Raw genomic sequence first — 19,721 nt, 5'->3', positions numbered from 1 at the left:
CCGCTGTGTCAGTTTTGGAGTAAAACTGAAGGATAGTGCAGAAGGCATTTTAGTCTTCAGCTAATATTGTGACTTCTTAATAATCATGTCATGTAACATCCAGTAAGAAAATATCTGACTTGCCGGTTCACTGGATTTTTTTTGGGAGAAAGGTTTGACTTGAAATGATCTGAAAGATTTTAGTTGAATTACAAGCAGGCTATGTTCAACACCACTTTGCAAGAAGCAATCCCGCTTCCACGGGGACTCTAAAATTAAGAGTTATCTCTGTGGGGTAACAACATTTGCTTCTTATTTTTCTTTTTGCATTAAATAGAAAAAGGATTGATGCCGCTGATGTTTGCCTGTCACATACACTTCGCTTAGCTTAGCACAAAATCACAACACCCAGGGGATAAAGTGGAATTTGGCTACTTGAGTGCGCTGAGATTGGGTGCAGTGCAGGGAAATGACTCTCTTAGAAATAAGTCACAAAATAAATTGATGTCCCATTTTCTTTATGGACAGGCTTTGACCAGATGCTGCTGCTCTAGAGGTTTACTGCTCTTCAGTCAGATTGTTGTATGTTATATGAACTATTACTACTATAAAGGTAGAATTTGGTAAGTCATACTAAAGAGCATCATCAGTTTAGATCCAAATTGATGACTGGCAAACTCCTCCTAGAAGCAAGACCTGCCTTAGAGCAAGTCTTCTTAAATGTCTCCAGGTATTTATTTAGACAGTTATTTTTAAATAACAATTACCTTTAACGGCAATGGTAAACAGGACATAAAGAAGGTAAAGAAAAAAAATCTAAAATCATCAGGAAATATGTGTAAAAAAAATGCTACTTTGCCCCCTAAAAAAGTATTTTAGCAAATCTTTTGGTCATACGTTTACTAGCATCTGTACAGGTTGCAGAATTATCAAACAGTCAGCATGGACACCACAGAGCTATCATACTACGTTTCACGAGTGCAACACAATGCAGCACTGTAGATTGTACCATAATACTGCTACTCAGCTCAGCATGAATTTGCATACTAGTACAATATTCCAACAAAAAATATAATTCAATTTGTTGTGAAAGACACAATTCACAAATAACCAAATAACTTCAGCAAATTATTACATGCAGATCCAGAATCTGATATTTTAATAATAAAGTAATATTTATTTGGACATGTAAGTTTTTCCCCTCTAGCTAATGTCACTTGCCGAGTAGTCATTATCTTTGAAAATAATCTCTCATTTTCCTTTAATGTTCTGTCTATTTTAGATCGTTCACACATTTTTTCCCCCTCTTAGGAAATACAGTGACTGGACACTTAGCTAGCAGACAGACTATAGTCCAAACTGCACAGATGCAGTTTTGTGTGTCGAGTTTGAAATTATCTGCCATTCACAGAAATGGTAACTTTGTTTATGCTTACTGTAGCGGTAGGTAGTGAAGTACAACATGGCAACTTTTCTGACGTCTGCACATGTGGAAAGGGCCAAGGGTGATATTCATTTCTCTGTGGCCTAACCTGGAAGCAAAGCCAGGCTGCTTGATAAAATTATGTATTAAAATTTGGATTAGGTTTAATTACTGAGCAACTGAAAGGTTCTGGAACTCCCACTCATTTTAACCCCTGAATAAACATAGGTTAGCCCAGCTAAAAACACCCAGTAAACCCCTAGTTCTCAAACGATATAATTAGTTAGTGCTTTAGAGTGACTCTTATCACCTATTTTTAGTATTTATGCTAACTATGCTAAAGAATGCTAACTGGCAGCTAGCTGGGAACCATGGTCCTATATTTGATGGAGAAATGAGCCGGCATTCTGCTGAACTTCTAATCTTAATCTAAAATAGCAAAGTCTGCATCCCATACTTCAAGAGTATTTCAGAAGATGATAAGCTATCCATTTAAATGATCAGTATTCCCACAGTACAACCATGCTAAAAAATAGGGCTGCATTACAAACTAAGAAAAGCAGCCTGCTGTTTGAGGGCCCGAGACCCTAACCCATTTTTCAACAGCAAGCATCTGCATTGCTCGCTGCTTCTGTTGTGGCAGCGAGCCACTTGTCACGCACACGCTGTTTTCTTTTTTCTATAATTCTACATTCAATTTGTTACTAGCTTAGAACAGCCAGTATACGGTCAAACAGTTTACCTATTTGCAATTTGTGATAGGCGGAGAGAGAAAAGAAAGACAGAGGAGTAAGGACAGGACATAATATTATTCTGGCTTGTTTTTACTCTCTGTTATCACCTTTTACCTGTGCTCGACTGGCCATCTGGCATACTGGAACTCCCCCAGTGGGCCTAACGTGACTTTTCGGGCCAGCACAGCTGTCAACAAAAACGTCAGAGTGCCAAAATGGATAAGACTAGGGAGGTGCTGGCAGTGGTGCTGTACACAGTTAGAAGGACAGAGAAACGGAGAACTTAGAGGGGGTTAAGTAAAGCAGAAGGTAATGGGCTGTCTGCCTGGATCAACAACACTGTATGTCAGGAGAGATGAGATTAGGATGATTAGCAGGGTGATACTTGTCTGGAGTGTCTGAAAATTTAAGCTTAAACTCTATTGGTGAACGAAGTGGCTGGTTTTTGCAAAGTTGTGTTAATTACATAACAGTACAACCAAATATGCACTCTCTCCACAACTTCAATTTGGCTAGCTTGCCACTTTTGCAAATACATAGTTTTCTGGTCATAATGTGTTTGTGTGGATGTCAGAGTATGCTAGCTAACACACTGTGCAAAGTGGCTAAGACAATTAGTAAGCACTTGCTAGTGTAAAAAGGATGCCACAATTTTGTTAACCACCATTTATCAGCATTAGCAGTGGGCCAGCTGGCAGCTTGCTGTTCCCAGTGATGTTTTGGGATATGAAAAAAACCTCTTAGGACGCAAGATTTTGTGTGGCAGTGATGGACATTATATGGGAGTAAAATTGAGACATTCTTGTCTTTATTTATTCCCTAAACAACTATTTGTGCATTGTCTTTACATACATTGTCATGTCAGTGTGACTGTTTTGCGCCTCTCTGACATGATCGCACCACTTTTTTATGGATTTATCAAACAAGTCCCCCGCATTTTTATTTTACTTTTATGTTGACAGTTTATTCACTTTATTTTTTTTCCTGCTTTTTAAGGACTTACCCAAGCAGGAAATGCTATGAGTTAGTGAAACATACTGTACTTCAACCTGAAAAGAACAATTATCTGATCAATTGTTTATTACAGACAGATCATTACTTCTTTTAAAATTCTCTCAGTACTGTACAGGTATTAGCAGAGTCTCTTTCAAAAAACGTTTCCTTTATCTAAATCTTAGTCTTCTCTTATTCAATACACACCTTTAGTGCTTTTAAAGGGTGGCCTGGACGGCATGCATATTTAGGGGAGCACAAACATGGGTGGCATGTTATCGATTGTGGTGGGCTGGTACAGGGCAAAATGCCAGGGGCGATGGGGTCTGTCAGACAAGCCCTGACAGACCCGTTGTTATACAGAATTTAAATGTTGTACAGGCCCTCACAAGTGGGGTTTTCTGGCTGTGCTTATGAACAAAAAAGGAAACTTTTCTGTAGTTTATGACAGTTATTCTGAATTTAGTGCTGGTAGCCCTGCATCCAGGGCACCAAACCAAGAAAATACACTTGCCCAACAAAAAATTTAAAATAAATAGATCTTAAAATTCCTCTGATTTCTTTATTATCTGTTATTCAGACAACATCAACATCAACTTTGATTAAAACAATTTTTGAATGACTTAAACCTTGTCCACTAGAGACTGCTAGAGTCCGCTCAGGTCACAGCAATGTAAATTTAATAGTAGTCCACATACCTGCCTGTCTTTTTTGACTGCATGGACCAGTCTGCAAAGAATTTATATCACAATGCACCAACTACACATGCGGCCCAGGTAGCAGACTTCAAAAAACTATAACAAGAATGACTATTCTGTTATCCTGTCTTCAGTTGTCCATGTCTGTATTCACAACAGAGTATAATCAAGGCATTATTTTTAAAGCATCTTGCTGATTAGGGATGGATGATGTGTCACAAGTAGACTTTGCTTTAAAAGTTGAGAAGCACTGGCTTGCAGGACATGCAAATGCACTTTAAAGTCTCTTGATGGGGCTTTAAATGTTCTCTTTTGGTTTTTCCACATTACTATATGCTATCGTTTCCTGTGCAGTAAAACACTAACTGGGCAGCAAATGGGACGTAAATATAATCCAGAGAATCGTGTTACTCTTACGAAACAGCGGAATTTGTAAGTAAGCACATTTATATCCACTAATAATGCGAGAGCAGGCTATTCGACTGAAGATTTCATTTACCTTTCCATCAAGACAAATATCCAAACCACATCTTTGCACACTGATGGGTGTAGGCGCAGGGTGTATATTAGAGAAAATGGATGGAAAAGGAAGTAATGGCTATAATAACTGCTGTTATTGCAGAGAACATACAGCAATGTGCTTCTTGATTTCCTCTGATGTCAAAACCTGGGGGGAAAATCAATATGAAGAATGAAGCCTTATTTACACACGCCACCTGATAGACTGTGGCTCGCTGCAAGATGTCAACGGGCCATTAATGTTTCAGGAGATGATTGCTTTTTTTGTTTTTGTGGCTAAGTGGGGAATTAAATGACAGCAGTTCTATTTTTAATCATAAACCCATCAGTGAATAGGACAACATTTTAGGAAGACAGATGTGTTTGTGGTTTTTTTTTGTTTTTTTAGTTAACCTCAATCCGAAGAGGATGCAGTTGTGTTCAGGATGCATATTTGCAGGGACATGTGCGCGCACGGAGCCGGTCACAGAGCTGGGATTATCACTCATGGGCGGGGCTCACGATGACAGCTATTCTTTGCAATGAAACCAAGCTGATTTCTGCATTTTTTCCCTTTTGCTTCTCCTAGTTAGTAAAAGTTCTGCATAACTTAACATCATTTAAATAACAATGTGAGTGCTTACGTGTAAAAAGCCCCAAGTCTGTCCATGTGTTGTTGTCAGTTAAGAATTATCTGTCAGCCTGAATCAGACTTTGAATGTGGAGCAATCATACATTTTCACCATCACCAGCAGTCCCCCCTGATACCTCTGACTGAACCGTTTGTTGAGAGAAACATAAAAGGTTTGCTCGGTGGACATGTTTTTGCCCTCAGGGGTACACAAACTCAATAGCTAGCTAGCTAGCTAGCCATCTCTTCTTGAGTGCACCTGTGCTTTCCTAGTGGCACCACTGAAAATTGAGGTCATGATCCCCACGACTATGTGAGTCAAGATGCCTCTATGTTGGAATATCTCTCTTTCTTTTCTCTTTTTCAGTTTATATCTCCTTGAAAATATCTATCTGGAATTTCCATGTACATTCTTTCTCTTATAGAGGGCATACACACATTTGTGCATACATACATTTGAAGGGTAAACTGTACATGAGCATTTGCAACCCATTTTTCAAAACTGACTTTCATCTCTTGTGTAGATCTGCATTATTGCCTCACTTAAAAATTATCTAGCCTTAAATTTATATTTCTAAATTGAAAATCTTGAACTACATATGATGGTTGTAGAGTCTATTAGCAACTTATGTAAACTACAGATTCCTTTTTTTTTTTTTTCAAACACATGCATTGTTCATTATTGTCTGCAAAAAACACAAATGAGTATATTAGAATATATAAGCCAATAATTTGATGAACATTAAAAAAATTAAATGGTTTGAGTGAATGAGCTGTGCTACGCCCTATGCAAGAGTTTTGAATGTATCTGACCAAATTTAAAAAACAAGCTGCAAAAACAAAGATGAAGATTTGTTGTCAGAGCAACAAATCACAGAAAAAGTATAATCACTTTATGATCATTTTATTTTTCTCTACCCTTTAGTGCCTGTTGTATAAAGTGATCACAGTTTTTCGCTGTCTATTCTATATTTGGATATAAACTTCAAAGATTTGAAACCTCTGACTCCTGTTTGGAACTCCCTCCCTCCCTTGTCAATGTGCCCTGAGGCATGCGAAAAGGCCCCCAGTGCCTCGAAACATAAGATGAAGACATCCAAAATGAAAGAAATGCAGAATGCTTTGAGTTATTTGTGGTTGTTTTTTTCCTGTTAATTTGTCTGTCTTTGTAGTGGTTTTGCGTCTCCGTGGTCAGTTTGTGTCTTTTTGTTATAATTCTGTTCCTCTTTGGTTGTTTTGTGTCTCTTTGAGGTTGGTTTGCATTTTCTGTCTGTCTTTTTGGATTATTTATGGTTGATTTATGCCTCTTTGCAGTTATTTGCGATTATTTTTTGTCCATTTTCAGTCTCTTTAAAGTTATTTGATTGACATCCCAAGAAACATTCCTTCAAACCAACACTTTAGCCCCAGGAGAGCTCTGACCGCTTGCCCCTAGGGATTGTGCTCTGAAGGCCTGTTCACCAATTTATCCATGCATACGTTATATTTTTTTGTTGTCTCTCTATGCTCTTCTTTTCTCTCTTCACTTTCTGCTTACCCCAATTGGTCCCTGAGATCCCCCCTCCTGGAGATTTCTTCTTTGTAAGAGGGAGATTTTTCACCCTCCTATTTCCAGCTATTCTACTATTATTGCACTGTTATGGTAAAATCTTTCCCTTACAATTGAAAGTTCCCAGAGATGACAACAGTGAATTGATTAATTCAATTAGATCAATTAAAAAAAAAAGAAAAAGTTTCATGCAGACCTTATCAAAATAATATTCAGTGCAAATAAGCCTGTCGTGACAGTGTAGGTACGGCACAGTGTAACGTATCATGTATGTCGACACTGTTGTGTTTAGACTGCCAATACATCCGCGACTGGTCACAAGCAGGTGAGAGACAGCTGAGGCTAGCAGGACAACAGCGAGAACAGCTGATCCCTGCAGAACCAGCTCGGAGCTGACCCAGATGAGGGCTCTCCACTGTAATCGGAGTCCCTGAGGTAATCTAGGCAAGACATTATCTGCATCGTTGCTTCTCTGCAGCATCTGGAGGGCTCTGCCACCTGCTTTGGAAGGGTTCATACCACTCCTCTGCCTCTTTTTTTGTTGCTTTTCATTTGTTTATTTTTCTGTCACGCACTCAGCATCAAAGAGCACACAGACACTTAGACATGCCAGAACTCATGGATCAAGTTGTCAACTTTATAACCTCGTCTCTTAACTGAAACAGCTTTTCCAAGATTCACTCTTACCAGTAAACTATGCAGTTCTTTGAATTCATTGCCGTGGGCAATGCTCCACTGCTTATACAGTAGGAAAAAAAAGTTCTTCCCAATTAGATGTTTCCCATGCATAATGATCCTACGCTTAATATTTTCCATGCCCAGGTCATCTTTAGATTGCAAGAAAGCGCTTGCTTTTGCATCCTAATGATAAATCAATTAGTTGAGCCTTAGATGTTGCCTATGGCAACTCAAGTCTTTGAATTTCACTATGCATTTTGATTTTAACCTCTATAAATTGACCTGGGAGCCCTTAGTCTCTGGTATTTCTGTGTTTATCTTTTTAATGCTGCTTTTAATATTTTATAGTGGCATTTCGGGAGAGTCTTATGTTTATTTAATCTGCAGTGTTTTCTGCTTTTTTTTAATGTTTCAGAGAGGTAACGAAAATACTTCATCTTCGTAGGACAGAGAAACGTTGAGCGCTTTTCTAAATATTTGATCAGCTTGTCTTTTCCTGTGCCACTGTTCTAGTTTGCTACTACTCAACTTAATGTGGATTGGCTAGCCCAATCAGGGGAAGCAGGTTATCAGGAGGGCTGAAGAGAAGAATTTCTGCATAATGAAAGTATAATAAATGCACACGAGCGAGAAATAAAAGCTAAAATCTTGCTCCTCTTAAACTGCCTGCTCTTAAAAGGACCAAAAAATAGGTAAAACTTTATGCATCAGTTTCCTTCTCCTGCTCTTTCTTTACAAATGTATGTCTAAATTTGTGTATGTGCAGATTGAGGTCATGTGTATTGTTCTTTTTTTTGCGTGTCCTGCCAAAATATTCCAGCCACATTTCCATAATTCTATATGTATCCAAACTGAGACCTTCCGTTATTTCCAGAAAAGACGTGCAAAGCACAGACTAATCATCTTTGGCTCGGTCATCCTTCTGCCTGAGGGTTAAATTTTAATGATGATGTTTGGCACACTGATGTGAAAAACATGTATTAAAATGCCAAAAAGTTAAGTGTGATGAAACACGCTTATGTATCTACAATGAGACCAACAATTTTCTGAAATTACAGTTTAATTAGGAGGGGGTGGGGGAGAAGATGCTGCTGCAGGAAGCTCTGTGACATTTTCGTCTAAAGACATAATACTTATGTATATTAGAAGCAGCAATGCTTCATCCATATCTAATTTAAAGCCTAATTTTGAATGTTTTGCTCCTATGTGACGCTCCTGCCGAATGGAATTTAACACATACTAATTAGAAAATTGTACTGAATTTTTAAGCTTGACCTCATGTGACCTGGAAGCTATCATGTAGGCTGGATCAATAACTGGACAGCACTGGGAAAGCAGTATAAACTGTACTTTCCTCATGAGCGGATCTTCCAAACACTGACCTTTACACCATCTTAGCTCCATGTCCTTTTGTGAGGTTTGTCCTAATCCCACAGCTCTAAACTTATTTCCTCCCTAAAAATAGAAAAAGCAATTCAATTCGCTTTACAAATCCGAAACACATCCCAAGTCTCAGTCTATGTCTAGTTTCGTGTGTTTAATCAAAGGAAGAAAATATCACTGTTTTGCGACCGATCCCATTGTCTTCATAAGCATCAAGTTAAAAGAGCGCACACCCTCAAGACCGAATGTCAGTTACATGTAACTAAAACAAAACTTTGCTTCCATGCGAAATTTTAAAGTTACAATCAGGTCTCAGCATTTCGGTGCAGAAGTCTGATTTCAGTGATGCACAGTAACTCAGATGGTTCCCATAATAGACACTGGAAAGTCATTCAGCCTGACCCTATTCTTCAGATATGGGTTTAATTGCCCAGAATATGAAGTGCAAGATCCCCTCACTTATCAAATTAACAGCTCAGAAAAGGACAGTAAAGTACTTAACAGTAGTCTCAGTAGAATGAGTCATGGCAAAGGTAAGCTGTTTATCTGTTAAAAGGAGGGGAGAAGGAAGCGAATGCCTCATTGAGAGAAACAAAACACATCGTAAAACACTCCTTTTACTTTGGTACTTCATGTTATGTTGATATGGTTGACTAGCTGCCAAAATGCAGATGAAAGACGCTTTGAGTTGATAATAATATGGATGCACTTCTGCGAGTTGCCTTTACAACTATGCGATTACTAAACGAAAATCAAACCTGTGACTTGCAACAAGTTTGCCTTGCAGACCTTTTTTCTTTCAGGTAACATAAAAACTGGCCTTTCTTCTTTGTGGTAATGCCTAAGAAGAATTAAGGTATTGCTCACACTTAATCACGCTGTCAAAATAACATTACACTAATGCGGTAAGGAGTGGTGCTCTTTGCCGTATGCTTATTAGTCAAGAAGGAGAAACGGGATTTTTTGTATCTACTTGAATGGAGCAAATCATTATTTATTGTTATAGTACAATAATTATCAGAAAGACAATAACCATTTCTGTCAGGCTCATTTTCTAGATTGATTTATAAAGATGGGAAACAGCAACCAAACTCTTTCCTATGTGAGTAATGACATGTGGAAATCCAATTAAAACAATGCAGAGATTAATTGAGAGCTTCACTGACTGGCAAAAAAAAATGTTAAGATGAGAGCAAAATTCAGACCAGCTTTGCAGCTGCCATATTTTCAGACAGTGGCAAGTCATACTATATGAGTGCCTTTATGGTTAAAAAACACAATTTAAGTAAAGAGCTACTGCTGCTTCTTGAAAATGATAAAACTTGTTTCACGGTCCCTTTTCAACACTTTAAAGGGCAAAACATAAAACGTCCTCCTTTAATGTTGCTTATTATTTCTTCTATTGAAAGATGATACTAAAGCAACATATATCTGCACACACACACACACACACACACAACACCACCACCAAACCTGCATTCACTTTCATGCATCCCCTAGTTAAGCACATGCTTAGTGCACATAGCTGACTCTTGCGTGATGTTTTATTCATGGTAGCAGAGATATAACCACACATGAGCTATCATACTTCTCTGTGAGACTCCTGTGCGGTTCTGGCTTGGCCCAGATAACAGAAAACCTGCCTGGAGCGCAGACACAACACTGCAGGACGTAATAGAAACTATCATAATGCTTAGCAGGAGAGTTGTCTGTGGAGCTCACACTGTGGCGGTGTGGCAGAAACAACTCTCAACTCAGGGCGTGAAGACATGTTGATGTCTTGTGATGTTGTGGTTTGAGGTTTGAAAGCCAACAGATGGATTGATTTTGAGGGAGTGGGCTGATTAAAACCTTTGTGCACCGAAGATAATGAAGACAATTTCTTTGGAACGTTTACAAAAGATAGCTATTTTATGCAGCTAAAAATGGACTTGTGTGAATGGCTGTGTGTAATTCTGCATAGATAAACTGGAGGACAGTGTGACACCTTGAAGAAGTTACTGAAAATATTATCTAGACACATGTGAAATGTCCTGGCTTCAGGCTAAAATACAGGCCTTGAAAATTAAAGTCATTCTTTCACCTAATTACTCGGTGTAAGAGTTTAATGTGTTCATGGCTTAAATGAGTTCAGTGACTTTTAGAAATTTTTGAAGGAAAATGTAATTAAATCGTGGCTGTAGTGCACTGATTACTTGTATCTGAATCTAATTGTTGGATTCAATTGTAATTCTTCTTTTTCAGTCACTGACAGACTCTGTGGCAAATCCACACCTACTCCAACACCATAGCCTATAATATATTTACTATGTGTCTACAAGCAAACACTTACTCTCTTCCTAGACTCTTAAAGCCGTTTCTAAATTGGCTCGCAAATTGGACCCCATTAAAATCTCCTCATGCTCTTTATCTACATCTCCTTTATGGTCTGCGTAGATCTAACTGAAGGCAGAGAAATCAATACTTAATAACAGCCTTTCAGTTCTCTGCAACATGTTTCATCTTAATTGCTCTAGTCAGTTTGCCTTATTAACAATCCTAGTTTACCAACTGCGTTTTTCATCCAGTAGTTATTAATGTTTCATTTCACCACATTAAATTATTTGGATTCTGATCAACTATGCAAGCCTGTTTAATGACACCGGGACTTAACAGTCTACACTCAGACTTAATGGTCCACTCCCCTGTGTTTTATTGGCCTGCAGTATTATGCCGACGAAACCGCTGTTCTGTTAAACTGAACACATATGAGTTAAATGGAGCAAACTGATGAGATCTGATGCACAAGCTTGACTCCTTTCTTTAAAAATGGAAACTCCAAAGGCAGAAATGATTTAGATCAGCCCGGGAAAAAGTGAAGAGTAAGTCAAGTAGAGATGGTGGATTTCTGCTGAGTACCATGACTTTTTGGCTATGAACCCACACACACACAAACACACACACACACACAGAGCAAATAATTCGAGTAACTGATTGCAAGCCTTGCTCTTTTCTAAGACTCCATGATATCTGTTTTCGCTTTTATTTTTGCATTTCCTGCAGCACTAATAATCTGAGGTTAAAGTGCCTCTTGAAAGGATTATTTCACTCTAAGTCCTCTTTTAGTTCATTTCCTGCAAAATCAGATTAGAAAAAAAAGTATTTATGCATCCAGGCCCACAAAAAGCGGATTTGAGTTTGTGAAGGACTAAGAGGGGCACTTAAGTGTGGGAAGATATTTGCCCATGACATACTGCAATGGAAAATGTAACCTAATTATTTCCCTCAAGTTGGTAGCCAGCTGCAGTTTAAAGAAGCGTCTGCTGCAGTAAAGGAATTTTGTTATTTCCGCTCCTCCAAATCGATATATGGATAGACTTTCGATACTTGCATTTATTGCAGTGTATCCGTCCTTGGCTGTATCTACTTACATTTAGTCTTCAGCTTGAACGGCGTGAAGATTGTTGAACTCACGACAAAGAAAACACTGTTCGAACGAACTGCGTGTGATTTCCAATCCGTGTTCTTGAATTATTGACCACGACATTAGATTTTTTTTTTTTGTATTTTATTTTATGAAGCATTAGGCACAGATCGATCACAGCAGGTAACCTTCAGGTAACATTGATGAAGAATGCCTTTTCTAATCAAAAATTTGAGCAGCCCTTACAAAATAACACGTCAGCCACAGGTGCATATTTCTGTCACCTCATTCTTTATTGTAAATACAGAAGCGTGTCACTCATCCGCTCACGTTATATACCTGCAAGAGGGAAAATGTCTGTTCATCCTCGTTGAAAACAAGAACGCATTGAACTCCCCCAAGAATCAAAACTCCCCTCGTCCACCCAGCATCATCTAGTCAAAAAAAATAACATCCAAAAAATACTTGACACTGCCACCAGCAAAAGTATAATGAAATCGGAAAAAGAGAGGAACACAAAAAACCAAAAACAAAAACCACAAACCTGTGAGCTCAGCTGCAAGAAAAGTAGCACGTTAAAATGTCATCGGGCTTTAAAAATGATCCCCCCTCTTTTTTTCCATAAAGAAAAGAGGAGCAAAGTAAAAGCAAGGATCGGATCGGTGGTGATTTCACCGAGACATCAAAATCACAAAACTCGAAGGCAACAAACAACACTGCAAAATGCAAACCAAAGCATAGCAACAGCAAAAGTCGACAGAAACAAAAAAGAAAAAAAAAGAGAAAAAAATTAAAAATGTTTCAAAACCACCAATAAATGTTCGAAAAATCTCAATACTGACAAAACCTGCTTGGTTTCGACCCTCGAAACAAAACTGCAAGCAAGTAAAGGCTTTCTCAATCCCGATAACGCACCCGTTTACCCTCTTGGCACTCTCGATCAGAATAACTGCATGCTAAAAACTTGAAGCCTGGATGTGGAAAAACGCTCAAAACCACCATGTCAATGCTCAATTCAACCATCAGCAAAAGGAGGAAAAATAACAAAAAAAGGGGGGGCAATTAAAAAGACAAAAAATGCTTACAAAAAAGCCATTGGAAATGTACTCACCGAGCGGGAGTAAAATGTTGCAATAAAAATGTGATATGGCTCAAAATACAGTATGGCGGTGCTAGCCGAAATGCTGTGCCTTTTCTCTAGATCTCTGCCTCCAGTTCTGTCATGTGACTGATTCAGCCCCGACTTCCAGCAATGAGAGACCAGTGTTGAACAGCTGATGCTGAATGCTCTCCTAACGGCTCGACTCTCTCCAAAAGTAAAAAGAGGTAGTCCTTATCATCCCACAGTTATGACTGAGCAGCTTGTCTGTTTTTCTTTCGGTTTCTTTTTTTCTGCTTTTTGTCCTTCTGTTTTAAAGATGCAGAGCTCACGCGGTGTCAGCGCCACGTCACGATCCAGGCATGCTTTCATTTCATTCAGTGCAAGCACTGGCTGGGATAAAGAGCACGGTTTTTCTTACTGGGGGAGAATGAACAGGGGTGTGTGTTATTACAACGAGGGGGGTGGGGGTCAACGTAAAGCTGCATCGCAATAGCATGCAGCCCTGTTCTCAGTGCTTAAACTGTGAAAGTGCAGCACACCGAACAACACACCGTTAACGGGAAACCAGCGCTGACCATGGTGCTGAAATTGGCGACTGTAGAGCAGATGTGTCCCTGGTGCTCAGCACGATGTAATACACCCGGGACCGGCAAACAAAAATAATGCATTATACTTGACTTGAACTGTAATATCACCAAGACCTGTCCACGGTGCTGGAACTTTGAGTGTTGTAGATATTAAGCCAATTTAAAGCATTTATTATCTTCAGCTGTGCACTACTATAGATAAATAGATGTTTCTACGTTTTGGAGAATTGGGGTAAAACACGTGTGAACAAGATTTTCTTTTTCTTTATTATAGCAAGTATAATTTATCATGCATGCAACTAAAGTATAGTATGGCACAGAGCCTTAACTGTGCATTCAGTATTGCACACCCCTGGTTGTGTGATTGAAAATAAGAAAGGGAACACTTCTTGGACAAAGAAATGATAGAAGAGCCTTTTTCCAAGCCGTGTGTGTGTGTGTGTGTGTGTGTGTGTGTGTGTGTTTGTGTGTGTTGCTGAAACTGAAGCACAAAATAAATACTGACGCAAAACAATGGTGTTTGTACTCGTTCCAATGATTTTGTCATCTTATACATTATGTAGCCTAAAGCCTGGTTTAGACTGCCTATGCTCGTGAACTTTGACTAAGACAACTGTCAAACACATACACAACACCATCACCAACCATATTAAAAAAATAAAGCAGGTCTTTGTTACAGAGTATGGATTGTATACTGCTTTTTTAGCTAAGCACAGCAGTTTTACCACACTCCCTATATAGAGTAAGAAATTCTTAGATAGACACAGTGTATGATGGAAAGTCTTCTAAACAGAGTACATGATTTGTGGCTGTGGTCTCAATAATACGCAGCCATGTTGCTGGTGCTGAAAGCAAGTACATATTGAGGGAAAAAAAAAATGTCTGCTGCACCGAAACGGAAACTGAAATTCATTGTTGGTTTTTAATTTTAAATTAAACACAGAATTTGAACAAATCAAATCCATTATCTCGCATCATTTTTGAAAATGTATATATTTTCTTGGATAGTCAACTGGAGAGTGAAGCATTGCACATGTAGAATAATATAACTGATGTTTGGAGAAAAAAAACAAAAAAAAAAGTGTATATATTATAGTAAACAGCAAATGGTATTACTTCCCCTACCACAGATCATTTCGGACACAAATGATGGCTTCTGAGTGACTACAGGGTATATATAGACTGAGTGAATGAATGAGTGATATTAGATTCAGCAGTGTCCTTAATATAATTCATCTCTGTCTATGGTCCTAAAGCGGTACATTAAGATGAATGGGTTTTGAAATTATACTCTTTTAATGTCTCTAAACCCTGTCCATGGTCCTGAAACTGACTGAGTATAGCATATTTGGGGCAAACAGCTGTATAAAGACAGTACATGGAGCCGAAACTGGGTTGCCTTCATCGTGTAGTTGATGTCTGTAGTACTTCCTGTTTAAGTATGATATTGAGAGAGACACTGCATGGATTAATTCTATATTTTTAGCCGTTTACTCGTGTTTTTTAAGATCAAGAAGCCAAGTAGACAAACAGGTGACTCTTAAGATTGGTTTTCATGCTATTTGGATTTATCGTACCTACATGACATCCTGCAGACACCCACTCTCTCTCTCTTTCTCTCATTTGTTGAATAAATACACCTGAGAAATGTAGGTTATTGCTGATTGTGCCAGACAGGAAAGTAATAATGTGTTATTGATGCATTAGTGTCTGACTGCAGTTGTCAGACGAAATTCAGTACAAGTTCATGCAACACACAGGGCTGGAGACAACTGTCACCATTCATTCATCACAACTGTGGTTGGTGCACTGTTTCCACCTTAAGCACTGTCTAATGTAATTCACTTTTCAGATAACATCCAAGCCTTTAGGAGGCACAGTGTAAAATCCTTTACAGTGTCTAAAGGATATATTGGATGTCCAAGAACGGTGATCAAACTTTCCTTAGAGCAAATTCTAGCACCTTTATCGCAGAGTGTTTTCACCTCTTCTTCCATTTGGCCATCAGAGCCTCTTAAGTCGTTTTGGAAGAATACTGTAAAACACTGTGTTTTTCCCCTTTTTTCTTTTTTTTTCTTCATTTGGTGTGATATGTCAACAGTGTCATAGCATATTGGTTGTTGGGCCTTTAAAGTAAAAGTGACGGTCAGCGTGTTGCTGTGCAGGGCATGTCACACCATAATTATCAATGCCCGGGGGTGCTCATGACCTAATTCACTGTAAACTAGGTGATTCACTAAGATGCACAGGTCGGATTTAAGAATTAGGCAGTAAATAGATCCAGATAGCTTCCAACATGTGGGCAGAGCACGGGTGACGAGAAAATGGACCAATTAAACCACAGCCAGTCTAATTCCTTCTAATCCAATACCACACTCTATAATAAACTATGACTAATGCATGACATTGCTATTGACATGAGGTTATTACCAGTCATTTGGCTCAAAATCACCCCTTTTCTCCCACTTTAATAGTGCACAACTTTTAATGCCTGCTGTGGAAAATATACGGCTCGTGCCTCACTCCACATGATTTACGCATATGTGACCATAAACAGTGGAGATACTGTCATGTTTACTATAATGCACTCGCAGGTTTCTGGATCGTGATATTATCCACCATGCTGTCACATCTCAAAGACACTTGCGAGGCACGACCTTCATGAATATCTGGAACAAGAACTATCAATCATACCAACCTTTTGACATGAGAGGTGTCTATTTTGGCCAGAGACTCAACAAAAACACGCATTTTCAAGTTTGATTCCATGGTAGCCTGGATTCATTTACATGCTGATGCATTTGCAGTTGGTAGATTTGCAAATTAAATAAGAAATGAAGCTAAGCAGAATCATAATTCATTGCCCAGAATGAAATCCCCATTAGTAAAGTACAGTGCAAGGACCACACATCGCCTCAGGCCATAAACATTCAGTCAGAGGCAGAGCTCAAAACATCGGGGCTTTTGGGCCTTGTGGTTCTTCTTGAGGTACATTAATCAATATTTGTTAGTACATTATTTATAGGATGTGTGCAACATGCAGCAACATTGAAAAGGAGGCTTTGATTTTTTCTCTCTCTCTCTCTTTTTTTTTTGTTGGATCCAGTTTCACAGCCACCTCTTGTGTTAGGAAATATTTATTGCCCAAAATCCACATCCCCTCTATGTAATAAATTACAAAAATGCCCTATGTGACTGGATGTACAGTATATTTCAAGACGAAAACAAAACACAGCTTTTTCAGTTCCCTGCCCTATTTTTGTGTTAAATGGAATGAACTTTCTATAATATAGTCATAGGATACCTATCCCTGCCTCACGCAGCTGAGGTCCACTCCAATACGTGGTGGTAGCTCGTATGTGTATTCCTGTGGCAATACACAAAAACTATAGACTGAATTAATTTCCTTTATAAAAGGAATTGTATTCTTTAATTACCATTTTGTCAAGAAGTAGGCAGAAATTATGTGGGATATTTTAATCAAAAATAAATGGAGTATGCACACATAACTGTAAGGGGATTTAATGCTCATTACCATAAATGGGTTACATTTACAAATCTACAGCTTGAGGTGGAAGGATTATATCAAATAAGTCAAAATGAATAATATTCTTGAAAGCCTTTTCACATTGCCTGTGTTTGCCAATAACAGCCTTAGAATATGGGTTTAGTAAAATCACTACAGGAAATGCTTTTTTTCCACCATTGTGCATGTTTTAAAGGCTGAAAATGTACGTGTGTGGGCTGGGTCACTCAGTGAAATGCCAACCAATGCATTAATTGTATCAACCTAAACTGAATGCATCTCTCCTGTGTTGCCTTCCTGCATGTCAATGGCTTCATTCTCTCCAAGATGACTGATCCACATCACCTTGTTGAGACAGAAGGCAGGCTTACTGACATGTTATAGTAGTCACTCTGCAGAGCATCCTTATTTTTGACACTTCTACAGCTACACTGAGACCCATCACCCTTCAGCACCATCTAAGTCTTACCATTTAGATTTTACGATCTACAGCAGAAGGTTAACTGGCATTTTGTATGAAACCTTACCCAAATTACCACTTTTTCTGCTAAAAATTCAGTGACCTATGGTAGTTTTTATAGTTTCTGGTGGGGTTGGGATTTTTGCAGAGGACTTAAAAAACCTTCACATATTCAGATTAGCAGGGAACAAGGGAAGCCTGCAAGCTAGAGATCGCACTCCTACAATCACATGAGAGGTGTATTAGAAGACTTTCTAATGCAAGCTTGACCAACATTTCCAACTGTGCATACTTTACATTACAAGATAGATTTTATTAAGAAGGTGTAAGAGAAAATAGCAGTTATTTGCCCATCAAAAAAATAGAATAATAAAAAAAAACAAACATGCAGATTTGTTGAATCTATGTTTAAAACTTAAAAGGGACAAAAAGTCAGTAAATTGTTAAGTGGAGAGTAACACATAGACTTCCATCTCCTCAGTCACCATTTTTTTTAAAAACAACAACTTACACCACACTGCACTCTAAACAGAGTAACCATCTATTATGACACAAGGTATTAAAGAGACAGTACACCCCCCTGAATCTAATTTACACATTTCCGTCTGGTCTGTAGTGATGTTCATCCATCCAGATTATTTTTAAATTGTATTTTGTGTGAATTGACCAGTTTTGGAGATGCTGGTTATAGTGATGCTTCCCTTCTCTTCAGTATAACACAAGGTAATTGGCAGCTGTTGTGCTAAAAAGTAATAAAGAAATAATAAAGAATAAAATATCCCCCTATTCTCTATCCCCTTACCACCAACTAATCACAGCAGATGGCTGCCCCTCACTGAGCTTTGTTCTACCAGAGGTTGGCCTCTTCCTACTAAAAGTAGTTCTTTCTTCCCACTGTCGCCAGGTCCTTCTCATGAGGGAAAATCTGATTGGTGGGGCTTTCTCTCTAATGTCGTAGGCTCTTTACCTTGTGATACAAAGTGGCTTCAGTTACCTGTTGTTGTGAAATGGTGCTATATAAATTAAAGTGGCTGGATAGTGGCGTCTGCTTTGACTGCGCTGTTTTCAAGCTAGCTGACTGTCTTTGAGTTTATGGGTGTGTTTCAGTAGAGTTGAAACATTTCCCTTTAGGTTAACATATGAAAAGTATTTGCTAAATTAACTTTAACAGATTCAGATTTTTTTAAGGAACAACTAAGTCAGGCAACAAGCCTGACTGGCACATTTCCCCCATATGGTGTGCTGCATTTTATAGTTCTACCATGAGGTTCAATTACAATTCAACACAAATCAGAAAGAGAACACTAATTAACAAGTCAAGTTTTTCTCCCTTTCAGACCTAGCACACAAAGAAATGTGCTCTCTCTGAGCAATATAATTTTTAATGGGATTGTCATTTGTATGCAGATACTACAAATGACTATCAGAGAGAGGAGCAAAGTGAAATTTGAGAGCTGCACTATTCTTTACGGGACAGCATGTTCCGCTATCTTTGTTCTTCTAACATTCAGCACTGGCTTATGAGATCCAGTGCTTATAGTCTTGTGATAAAAGCAACTCATTATAACAAGAGGATGTTCTTCTTATAACGAGACACAGTTATAGAACAGTGGGATGCTTATTTTATTCTTATGTGGTAGAGCTTTAGAGAGCGTGTCTATACTGTGTAACTGTACTCATACACTGAACAGGGAAGTTTAAAAAATGCAGCTGATATTAGAATCAGTACAAATTTCAAACTCTTTTTTTGCAGCATTTGGTCACATCTTTTTTCCCTTTATTTTTAGCAAATTGTTTCTTTACTCATTATCAGTCCAATCTTTGTACCTGACCATTTTCTTTTTTTTTAAGCCATGAATCTCGAATCATTTAACTCAAAGTTCGGTGCTTACACAGACAACTTAGCAAATAACTAATTTGTAACTGTATTTTTAGGTGCTTTGTTATCAGCAACCTGTTATAAAAATACAATATATTTAAAAATGAAATAAAATAATAACAATAATTATGTGATCTTAAAAAATATGAGGAAACTGGTCATAGTGGGGGGACAAAGGCAAAAGTGGCAAGCCTAAAA

The 19,721-nt window shown here is 38.4% G+C and overlaps 1 protein-coding gene across 2 annotated transcripts in view; it reads right to left on the bottom strand.

Annotated features, from left to right (window-relative positions):
* ralylb (RALY RNA binding protein like b) overlaps positions 1–13,450 on the bottom strand; it is a 124,577-nt gene extending 111,127 nt beyond the window's left edge. The window contains exon 1 of one of the 2 annotated variants that reach the window (XM_084939669.1): positions 12,309–13,450. The gene's annotated coding sequence lies outside the window, so the exon portion shown is untranslated. The remainder of the gene's footprint in view (positions 1–12,308) is intronic. The other variant, XM_084939670.1, reaches the window with a different exon arrangement.
* Between the last annotated feature and the right edge of the window lie 6,271 nt (positions 13,451–19,721).

The sequence above is a fragment of the Perissodus microlepis genome, chromosome 9 (genome assembly GCF_051167445.1).
Source record: "Perissodus microlepis isolate ML-2025 ecotype Zambia chromosome 9, ASM5116744v1, whole genome shotgun sequence".
Taxonomy (NCBI): domain Eukaryota; kingdom Metazoa; phylum Chordata; class Actinopteri; order Cichliformes; family Cichlidae; genus Perissodus; species Perissodus microlepis.
The sequence above is the reverse complement of the archived record's forward strand: the minus strand, read 5'-3'. Positions and strand labels throughout refer to the sequence as shown.